Genomic DNA, 10,900 nt, shown 5'->3' on the forward strand with positions numbered 1-10,900 from the left:
CTTGCCCTCCTTTCAAGCTTAGTCTCCTTGAGTCTCCATGCTCAATGTACCAATACTATCATCTCTTCATAACCACTTGTAGAAGCAAAGCCTTTGTGCTCTTCCTTCTCCTTGATGTCTTCTCCTTGACACCCTTCTAACCACTTTGCAGTTTTGGCACTTCAGCAGTAGCAGTATCAACATCATTTGCTTCTTGGTCTATGGATTCTTAAATAGAAGTCTTGTAGTTCTTTTCCTACTTGATTCTTCCATCCTTTAATTTCAATTTGTATGGATTAGGTAGGATTCATTACATCTAACCCATATTTTGTTTCCTCTAGAAACTTCTTGAATAATCCTCTTGAATTTGCCTAAAAATAGTTTACACATAATTCTGTGCCACCAGCTCATCATCCTTATCTTCCAACTCATTCACAAAATTCAAGGTAACCAATTTGTCAGCTCAGATTTGGCGAGTCTTCATCATTTTGAAATAATGCAGTAGCTTGACACTATTGAAATACTAGTGCTCGACACATACTATGTTACTCAGCATCAACCATGTTTTTCTTGATGCTCAACACTTAAAGATTACTCAATACCAACTAAGATTTTCTAATGCTCAGCACTTGAACTTCACCTAGAACCTAAAGATTATTTGGCACCAAATAATGATCTTACTTTAAGCTTTGCAGTCAACCTTGTTACAACTTATTCCTCCAATGTTTCTAAGTGTGACCAACCTCTATATCTTTGAGTAAGTTATCAATACACCATTTAACCATTGTCTTAACTGATCCTTGCACTTTATTACAACATCATAAATCAACCTTTCTCTTAGGTATTCTTGTTACATCTTGTTGATCAAATCCTCTTCATCAATCAACTAAGTGATAGTACTTGGATCTTATAAGAAAATATCATTGCTACAAATAGCAGGTTTCACATCAATGACAAAACAATGATTGAAAAAAAAAATCTTTCTACTTTATAACAATCTCCCTCTTTGATCTTCATCAATGAACTTTTCAATTAGATTTCCAACAATCTCCCTCTTTGGTATTGATGGCAAACCAAACTGATCAACCATCAGACTAAACTATTCAACCAAATGCTAACTAGGTTAGAACAGTAAGTCAAATGCCAAAAAGTAAATTGTGACTTTACATCTCCCTCTACTATTCTGATTGCTTCATTTCTGCTTCTCTCTCTTTTCTTATCTCCTACTATATTTCTCATCCTCTGATTGTTTCTATCAACTTCTCCCTCTTTCTTCATTTTATTAGTATCTCCCTGTTACTTTTGATTACTAGATCATTAGCATGTGATCACTTTCTCACAATTTCTTCCTCTTTAACAACAATGTCAAAGATATATTAGCATCTTAATATGAAAGTGTAGCATTTGCAAGTTCATTCTATTTCTCCTTCTATCACCCTACTTGTGACTAATTTGGAACTTCAACACTTCTACTACTTTAGACATGAATCCTAGAGTAAACATCCTTTGCATCAATGTGTAAAATCTTCAACAATTAGCTCATTTGATGTATGGTAGTCTTGCTTTTGCCTCAAGTAGCCTTAGCGAGGGGTATCACCCCTAACTTGCCTCTAAGATACTCAAAAGCATCTTTAGGTAGTGCTTTTGTGAAGATGTCAGCAATCTACTCCTTTGAGCTAACATATTCCATCTTCACTTGTTTGTCCTCCACCAACTCTCTTACATAGTGATACTTGATTGCAATATGTTTGGTTTTGGCATGCATTACAAGGTTCTTTGATATGTTGATAGAACTTGTATTATCACAATAAAGTATCATAGGCTCAGTTATCTCTTCCTTCATACCTTGCAACAAATTTTTGATACATACAATATTGGTGCAATTTATAGTAGTTGCGATATATTCAGCTTCAGCAGTGGACTGTGAGGTGCAACTTTTCTTTTTGCTGGTCCATGTAATCAACTTTTTCCTAAGAAAAGTGCTCCTCCACTGGTGCTTTTTCTATCATCAATGTTACCTCTCCAATTTGCATCAGTGTAGGCTCTCAGTTCAAACTTTTCACTCCTCTTGTAGTACAAGCCAAAGTCATTAGTTCCTTTTAGGTACCTTAGTATTCTCTTTACTACCATTAAGTGACTTTCTTCTAACTTTTCAAAAAATCTTTCCACTATTCCAACAACTAATGCAATGTCTGGTCTACTATGTACCACATATTACAACTTTCCAGTCATTGATCTATTTAATGTCTGATTCACTTTAGCAGATTCATCTTTCTTGGATAGCTTATGTCTAGTTGCCATTGGTGTGTTGACTACTTTTGAGTCTTCTAACCCAAATGTCTTGAGTATCTCCTTGATGTATTTGAATTGGGTAACAAATATGCCATGCTTCAATTGATGTACTTGCAATCCAACAAAGAATTTGACTTCTCCAAACATTGACATCTCAAATTCATGCTTCATTTGATTAGTAAAATCTTTATAAAGAACATCTTTTCCTCCAAATATTATATCATCAACAAAGATTTCTGATATTAAAATTTCTTTACCTTTTTTAGTTTTAATGTACAAGTTGTTGTTGTCATCTGTTATCTCAAATCTTATTTTTACAAGATATTTGTGCAGTCTCTCATACCATGCTCTAGGTGCTTGCTTCAATCCATAAAGTGCTTTGTGCAATTTGCAGACCATGTCCTTGTTCTTCTCATCAAAAAATCCCTCTGGTTGTTCTATGTAGACTTCCTCTTCTAGTATACCATTTAGAAAAGCAGACTTCACAACCATTTGGTAGACTTTGAAACCTTTGTATGCAGCATATGCAAGTAAAGTTCTTACTCCATTTTTGCAATAGGGGCAAATGTTTCACCATAATCCAATCCTTCTTGTACATAGCCTTTGCAAACTAGTCTAGCTTTGTTTCTTTTTATCTCACCATTCTCATCAAGTTTATTTCTAAACACCCATTTTGTAACAATCACATTCTTATCAGCTAGTCTAGGAACTAGGGTCCATGTTTTATTCTTCTTAATTTGATCTATCTCCTCTTCCATGAATTTATACTAGTCATCATCTTGTAGTGCATCTTTCACTATTTTAGGTTCAACCTTGCTCAATAGACATGATTTTTTCCTTAGTCTATTCCTTGTCATTGGTTTGGCATCCTTGTCACCAATAATATGATATGTAGGGTGATGTCTTCTCACATACTTGACTAACCTTGGTTCTATCCTTCTTTCCATGTTTGATCCTTTAGCTTCAGAGTTATTTTGTTCTTATTCATCTAGTATTTCATCATTCCTCTCATGTATACTATTTTTAGAACCAGAATGTTCATTTTCTACATTTTGCAACTCGGCTTCTGAATGCAGCTTGACATTCATTGGCTATGACTCGACAGATACTAAATTTTTTTGTTGATTCCCAACTTGATTTGAAACATAATCTTCAACATTCATTCCTTTATTGAAGTATACAAAGGATCTATAATCCTTTTATTGCTTAGTTTTATCAACTTGGACTTCTACATGCTCATTAAAATTTACATTTGCACTTTCTACAATCTTGTTAGTGTTAGTGTTCAAACACTTATATGCTTTGCTTCTAGTGGAGTATCCAAAAAATATGCCTTCATCACTTTTTGCAAAAAACTTGCCATTTCTAGTATCTTTAAGAATATAGCATTTACAACCAAATACTTTGAAGTGTTTAACATTAGGTGAGTGACCATACCATAGTTCAAAAGGTGTTGCGTTTGTACCTTTCTTGACTTGAACTCTATTGAGTGTGTAGACTAAAATACTTACAGCTTCTCTCTAGTACTTTAGTGCAACATTTTTCTCCATCATCAAGGTTCTAGCATAGTCAATTATTGACCTATTCCTTCTTTCAGCAATGCCATTCTGTGGTAGAGTTCTTGGTGCTGATTTTTTTTTCTTGATACCTTTGTCATTGTAGAATATCTCAAACTCTTTTGATGTGAACTCACCTCCTCTATTTGACCTTAGGCACTTCTGGTTCTTTCCTATTTCCTTTTCAACTCTAGCCAAATACCACTTAAACATTTGAAATTCATCATATTTTTGCTTTAAAAATATAGCAGTCATCATCCTTGAATAGTCATCTACAAATAACATTATGTATATGTCTCCTAGGTAGCTTTGTACTTCTATTGGACCACATAAGTCTGTATGGAATAACTCTAGTACTTCTTTGGAAGTGAATGTTTTTATTTTGAAGCTAGACTTAGTCATCTTCATTCGTTGAAATTGTTTGCACATTGTGGTTTAGGTTTCTTTAATTTGGGCAACCCTCTAACCTTCTTCTTCTTGCTAATGCTAATCAGATTATCAAAATTAACATGACACAACCTTTTATGCCACAACAACACATCGTAAAGTCTAACAAAAAAACATTTTTCATCTTCCATATCTAGGTAAAATAGATTACTCCTTGTTTGTTCAACTTTTCCTATCATATTTCCATCAGTGTCATAGATCCTAGTAGTTTTGTTTCCAAATTCAACTTTGCAACCTGCATTGCCTAACTATGATACACTCAACAAGTTGTAGTTCAATCCCTCAACATAGTATGCATTATCACATAAAATTTTCTCTGTGAGTTTAATAGAGCCTTTTCCTTTGATTTGACATGGAGCATCATTACCAAATCTAACTCTATTTTCATCATATTGAGTAAAGGTAATGAACTTAATTTTATCTCATGTCATGTGTTGTGAGCATCCACTGTCTACGATCCACTTGTCATTCTTATTCACATAGGTAACCAATGCTATTGCTTCATCTTTATCTTTATCTAATTCATCCTTCATGGCCACATAGACTACTTCATCATCATTCTCATCAGAACCTTCTTCAACAATATAGCATCTTTTGCCTTTCTCCTTGAAGTCTTTGCTATCATTTTCTCTTTTGTTCCTATACTTGTTTCCTTCTTTTTAGTTCTTCTTCTGTGTACATCTTGCAACAATATGACCTACTTCATTGCAATTGAAACATATTATAGGGAGCTTACCTTTGAATTTACCTTTACCTCTATGGAATCTCATAGCTAGTAGTGCTTCTAACTGTTCCACATCTTCCTTATCTACACTACTATCACTGGATGCATGTTTTTCTTTTCTCCTCTTCTTGCTTGATGTCTCCTCCTCAGTGTCTTTTATTTTCATCTTGGCCTTGAAAGTAGATTCAAGGTTCTCAGGTCTGTAGTTGTCAAAATTGGATAGCTCAAATGCTTCAAAGGTTAGTGTGTTTCCTTATACACATCTTATCTCTTGAATGGCTAAAACTCTAATAGCATAGATAGGGAGTAGAGTTCTTAGGTATTTGTTGATGACAGTTTCTTCTTCTAATTAACCACCTAGACTTCTTATTACACTTACCACTTCTTTTATTCTTACAACATACTAAGAAACATTTTTACCTTCCTCCATTTTTGTGTCATCAAACTTTCCTCTTAGACTTTCTCTCTTTAATGTATAGACTTTCTAATCTCCTCCATAGATATCTGACAAGGCTTTCCACACCTTGAATGCAGTGTCAAAATATTTGATGTCATCATATTCTACATAACTAAGTGCAGAGGAAATTTCTAGCATTGCTTGGTTGTGCTTCTTCCTTTTGCTGAAATCATCTACAGTAAGAGGTCCAACTAAATTTACATGTTCTATTCCAATTGAGGTTTGTGCATAGTCACCTATTGATCTAAGGTGTAATTTCATTAGACTCTGCCATGTAGAAAAGTTGTCTTTATTGAGCTTGGGAACTTCTCTCTTGGACATCTGGTCCAAATATCCTATTCAAACTTTTCACTAAGTATAGTTAGCCCATTCAATCATTCATTCATCCAAGCTTTAACTTTTCTAACCAACAAGTTACTATAAATCAACATGCAAGCATAACACATAAGCAATCAACACATAACACAGTGATTTATGTAGAAACTCAATTTGGAAAAAACCATTAGTAACATGCTACTCAATTTTCACTCTTTTGAAGTGATGCCCTATGAAAGGCCTCCCCTATTAAAGGCTTACAACACATTTTTTAAATGTGATCTTGTTAGAGGATTTAATCATGCTATTAGAAGTGGGCCTGGTTAGAGGACTTTAGAACATTCACTTGGAATGCCACCCTGTTAAAAGATTTACAAATGGCTATTAAACCAACCTAAGTCCATAAGATTTCATATCTAATACAATTACTAGAGAGTATTAAAAAATCTTTGACTTTACTACAACTTAACTTGCAGATCTTAGATCACTTCTTAGCTCATACTATTGCCTGGCCTTCAATCATTGTAACTCTTGATAGCTTGCCTTCCTTTCAAGCTCAATCTCCTTGAGTCTCCATGCTCAATGTACCAGTGTAATAATCTCTTCATGACCACTTGTAGAAGCAAAGCCTCTGTGCTCTTCCTTCTCCTAGATGTCTTCTCCTTGACACCCTTCTAACCACTTTGTAGTTTTGGCACTTTAGCAATAGCAGTATTAGCAACATTTGCTTCTTGGTCTATGGCTTCTTAAATAGAAGTCTTGGAGTTCTTTTCCCGCTCAATTCTTCCATCCTTTAATTTCAATTCATATGGATTAGGTAGGATTCATTGCATCTAACTCATATTTTGTTTCCTCTAGAAACTTCTTGAATAATCCTCTTGAATTCACCTAAAAATGGTTTACATAGAATTCTGTGCCATCATCTCATCATCCTTATCTTCCAACTCATTCAAAAAATTCAAGGTAACCAATTTTTCAACTCAGATTTGGAAAATCTTAGTCATTTTGAAATAATGCAGTAGCTCAGTACTACTGAAATATTGGTACTCAGCACATACTATGTTACTTGGCATTAACTATGTTTTTCTTGATGCTCAGCACCTAAAGATTACTCGGCACCAACTAATGATCTTAGTTTAAGCTTTGTAGTCAACCTTGTTACAACTTATTCCTCTAATGTTTCTAAGTGTGACCAACCTTTGTATCTTTGAGTGAGTTATCAATACATCATTGAGCCATTGTCTTAACTAATCCTTGCACTTCATTACAACATCATAACTCAACCTTTCTCTTAGGTATTCTTGTTACAGCTTGTTGATCAAATCCTCTTCATCAATCAACTAAGTGATATTACTTTGATCTTATAAGCAAATATCATTCCTACAAATAGCAAGTTTGACATCAATGACAAAACAATGATTGAAAACAACAATCTTCCTACTTTACAACAATCTCCCTCTTTGATCTTCATTAATGAGCTTTTCAATTAGATTTCTAACACTAAGATAATATGAAAATGCAAGGATGGATCATGATGATGAAAACTATGGATGCATGAGAGAAGAAGACAAGAAGATGAAGTTCTCCAAAAAAAAAGCTTTAATGCTCAAACTCCTCAAAAAATTTCTCTCCAAACCTGCAATATAACAATAACATAATTGTGGATGTCAAAAATGAGGAGAGGGAATCTCCCTTATAAAGAAGAATGGACGATTAAGATTAAGAGGCAATACAATTTAATCAAGGGTGGAGAAAGAATGACCCGTGTGAGACAAAATTCTACCAATGAAAAAAGAGGAGGAAAATTAAACATAATCCCACTTAGAAATATGTGCATTTAAGTGTAGAGGAAAATATAATTTATTTATTTTATTTCCTTTTTCAAGTGAGATTTTATTTAATTCAAAGGGAGCAAGTTCTTTTAATTAAATAGGAAATATTTAATTAAATTAAAAGAGGGGTTTTTCTCTTAATTAATTAAATATAGATTAATTATTTAATTAAAAGAGAGGTTTTCTTTTAATTAAATAAGACTTATGATAAAATGGTCAAACCTTAGGAAATATTGAAATAATTAAATTAATTACAATTTGATCAAAGAAATTGATTTGAATTGATTTAATAAAATATTGCAAATCATTGATTCAAGAAATTGATAAATTGAATAATGGGGGCCCATAGTCTAGGCAACCATTTTAGGGTGCATACATTTACCCCTCTTTGACTAATGTGTGATCATTTTGGGAACACATGTAGTCAAAGAAAGAAATTGAAGTGTGAGATTCATTTGGGATCACAAAACAACCTAGATGTGTGGTTGATTCGAGAACACATTAGGACAAAGAATACAAATAGAATCTAACTTTAAAAAGTCGAGGATAAAATTGATAAAACTGCATAAAGGATTGAAGTTGATAAATACTTCTCCCTTGTGATTGAAATTGAAATGAGTTAGAGAAGAAACAACAAATTAATAAATTTGATCAAATCAAACAAAAGATAAAATTCTTGATGTAAGATGAAAGATATAAGAATCACAGAACCAAGGTAGATCATCAAGCATGAAATATTATGCCCCAAAGGTGAGTTAGAAGAAAAAAAGTGGGGTGAAAGTTAAGGGAAGGTAGAAATTTGAAAGATATGGAAAGAAACAGAAAGAAGAAAAGAAAAATTTCGATAAGAAATAGAATGCCCCAAAATCAATCAATCATGAAAGAAGAAAAGGAAATGAATATCAAAACATGACCATAGTTGATTAAAAGTCCACAAGAAATATGGAGGGAAAACCCTCTCAAACTCATAATGCAGCCTAAAAATGCAAAGTAACATAAAGTCTAATAATGCAAGCTACATGAAAATGCAAAGGTGTACTTGAAATAGAGAAACTATAACATAGAATTTTTTGTTCATCATTCATTAGAGAATTTAAAATAAATTATTTTCATCATTGGGCCATTATTAACAGACATCACAAAATCACACAATCATCACTAGTCACAAGCGCAACTATGAAGATATGAATGTGATTTATATTGGATTGGAATGTGGAAAGATTCTATCATAAGTATCAAAGACATAAAGGTCAAGATGACTTTGATGCTAGCTTACCCTATTTAATGTAGAAAAATCATGTTCACATCAAGGCATAGATGCTAGGATGACCGTAAGAATGGATATGCAAAAGTAGTCAAGGATGATGCCTCAAATCTCCTAAGTGTTTCAAGAGGACAACAAGAGACACTTTAGATTTTCAAGACCACACCCACAAGTAGAAAAATAAAAATAAAAATTCTCCATGCCCCAAGTCCTCTAGCTATGAGTCCTGGAGAGACTTATTAGACAAGGACACTCAACAAAAATTAATAATAGGTAGCACACAAATAAAAGATCATGACATAGGTCAAGCATTAATTATTTGTGTTTAAAATTTAAGTGTGTTAACTGATACTGAGTTCCAAGAATAAGGATCGAATGCTTGCAAGTAGGTAAAATCACATGATAAAATTGGGTAACACCAAATTGATAAATGTTGAAAAACACTCAATGTCAGGGGTTGTATTGAAAAATATAGTTATGGAGGTGTTGAAAAACACCATTTTGCAAGATGTCCTAAAGACTAATGTAGCCAAGAGACCAAAGAGAGCATAATTATGCCCCCTAGACAAAGACCAATTCCAAACCAAGGCAACAACGATAAGACATGATGGAGAAAGGCCAAGTGCCAAGGACAAGTGCTAAGAAATAAGGGTGCAAAGGCCTCAAGTAGCACCCATTTTCTAGGTTTTCACTGATTGGATTTTTTTTTTTGAATATATAATTTTTTTGGAGATACATTAAAGCACTTATTACTAAGATGATCATTTTTTAAGGATATTTTCCATTTTGTAGAATTTTGACAGTATATTATATTTTTGGATTTTTGAAATATATCATTTTTTTGTATTTTTTCAGGATCAATAAATATGTACAAAGATGCCACTAGAGAGATCGGGCATCATGGATTGAACTTCTTTAGGTGCAAGACATTCATAGGATTAGGGAGCTACTCTCCCTCTATTGTAGATAGTAAGTAAACACTAGACCCAAAAGTTTCTGTAATAATGTAAGGTCCAAGCCAATTAGGTTCAAATATACCCTTTTGATATTTATTCTATTGATTCTTCAGATTTTCATGTAGGACAAGATCTCCCACTTGGAATTTTCTAGGGTGAACCTTTTTATTGAATGCTTTTGACATGCATTTTTGATAGACCCTCATATGGTCAAATGATGCATGGAATTTCTCATCCAGAAGTTCTAACTCTTGAAGTCTCATGGCATGGTAGTCTTCATCTATAACTAGACCTTTGAGGGAAACTCTAAGTGAACGAATCTCAACCTCTAAAGGTAACACTACTTTAACACCATATGTAAGGGCAAAAGGAGTAACCTAGTAGGAGTACAAATACTCATTTTATAGGCCCACAAAGCTAAATTTATTTGTAAGTACCAATCTCTACCATTCTTATGAATTGTTCTATGTAAGATTTTGAGAATGGTATTATTTGATTCTTCTGCTTCACCATTTCCTTGTAGGAAGTAAATGGAGGACCAATGTTGTTTTATCTTGAATTTCTTAAAAAGTTGTTTAAGGTCCTTATTTTTAAAATGGCCTCTTTTGTCAGTGATAATCTTGGAAGGAACTCCATATCTACAGATAATATGATTTAGAATAAATAGAGAAACTTTCTTGCCTAAGGCAACAGAAAGTGGAACAACTTCTACCTATTTATTGAAGTAATTAGTAGCAATGATAATAAACTTGTGTCCAAATGATGAGTTGGGATGGATCTTCCCAACAAGATCAAAGTCCCAACACTAAAACAACCAATGAGAGATAGAAAGAATGAGTTCCCTACCTAGAGCATGTATTAGGTTACCATGTTTTTGACACTTTTCACATGAGTTTGCAAAAGCTACTGCATCGATCTGCATCATGGGCCACTAGTACCCCTCCCTAAGCAACCTTTGAGTGATTGAAAGACCATTGGAATGTCCCCTAGAGATACCCTCATGGATGTCAACTAACACTTGATCAGATTCTTCCTTTTATAAGCATCTAAGAACTGTTCCATCTAGACCTCTCCTATA

The sequence above is a fragment of the Cupressus sempervirens genome, chromosome 2 (genome assembly GCF_028749045.1).
Source record: "Cupressus sempervirens isolate cs-2001-9-10 chromosome 2, ASM2874904v1, whole genome shotgun sequence".
NCBI classification, from domain to species: domain Eukaryota; kingdom Viridiplantae; phylum Streptophyta; class Pinopsida; order Cupressales; family Cupressaceae; genus Cupressus; species Cupressus sempervirens.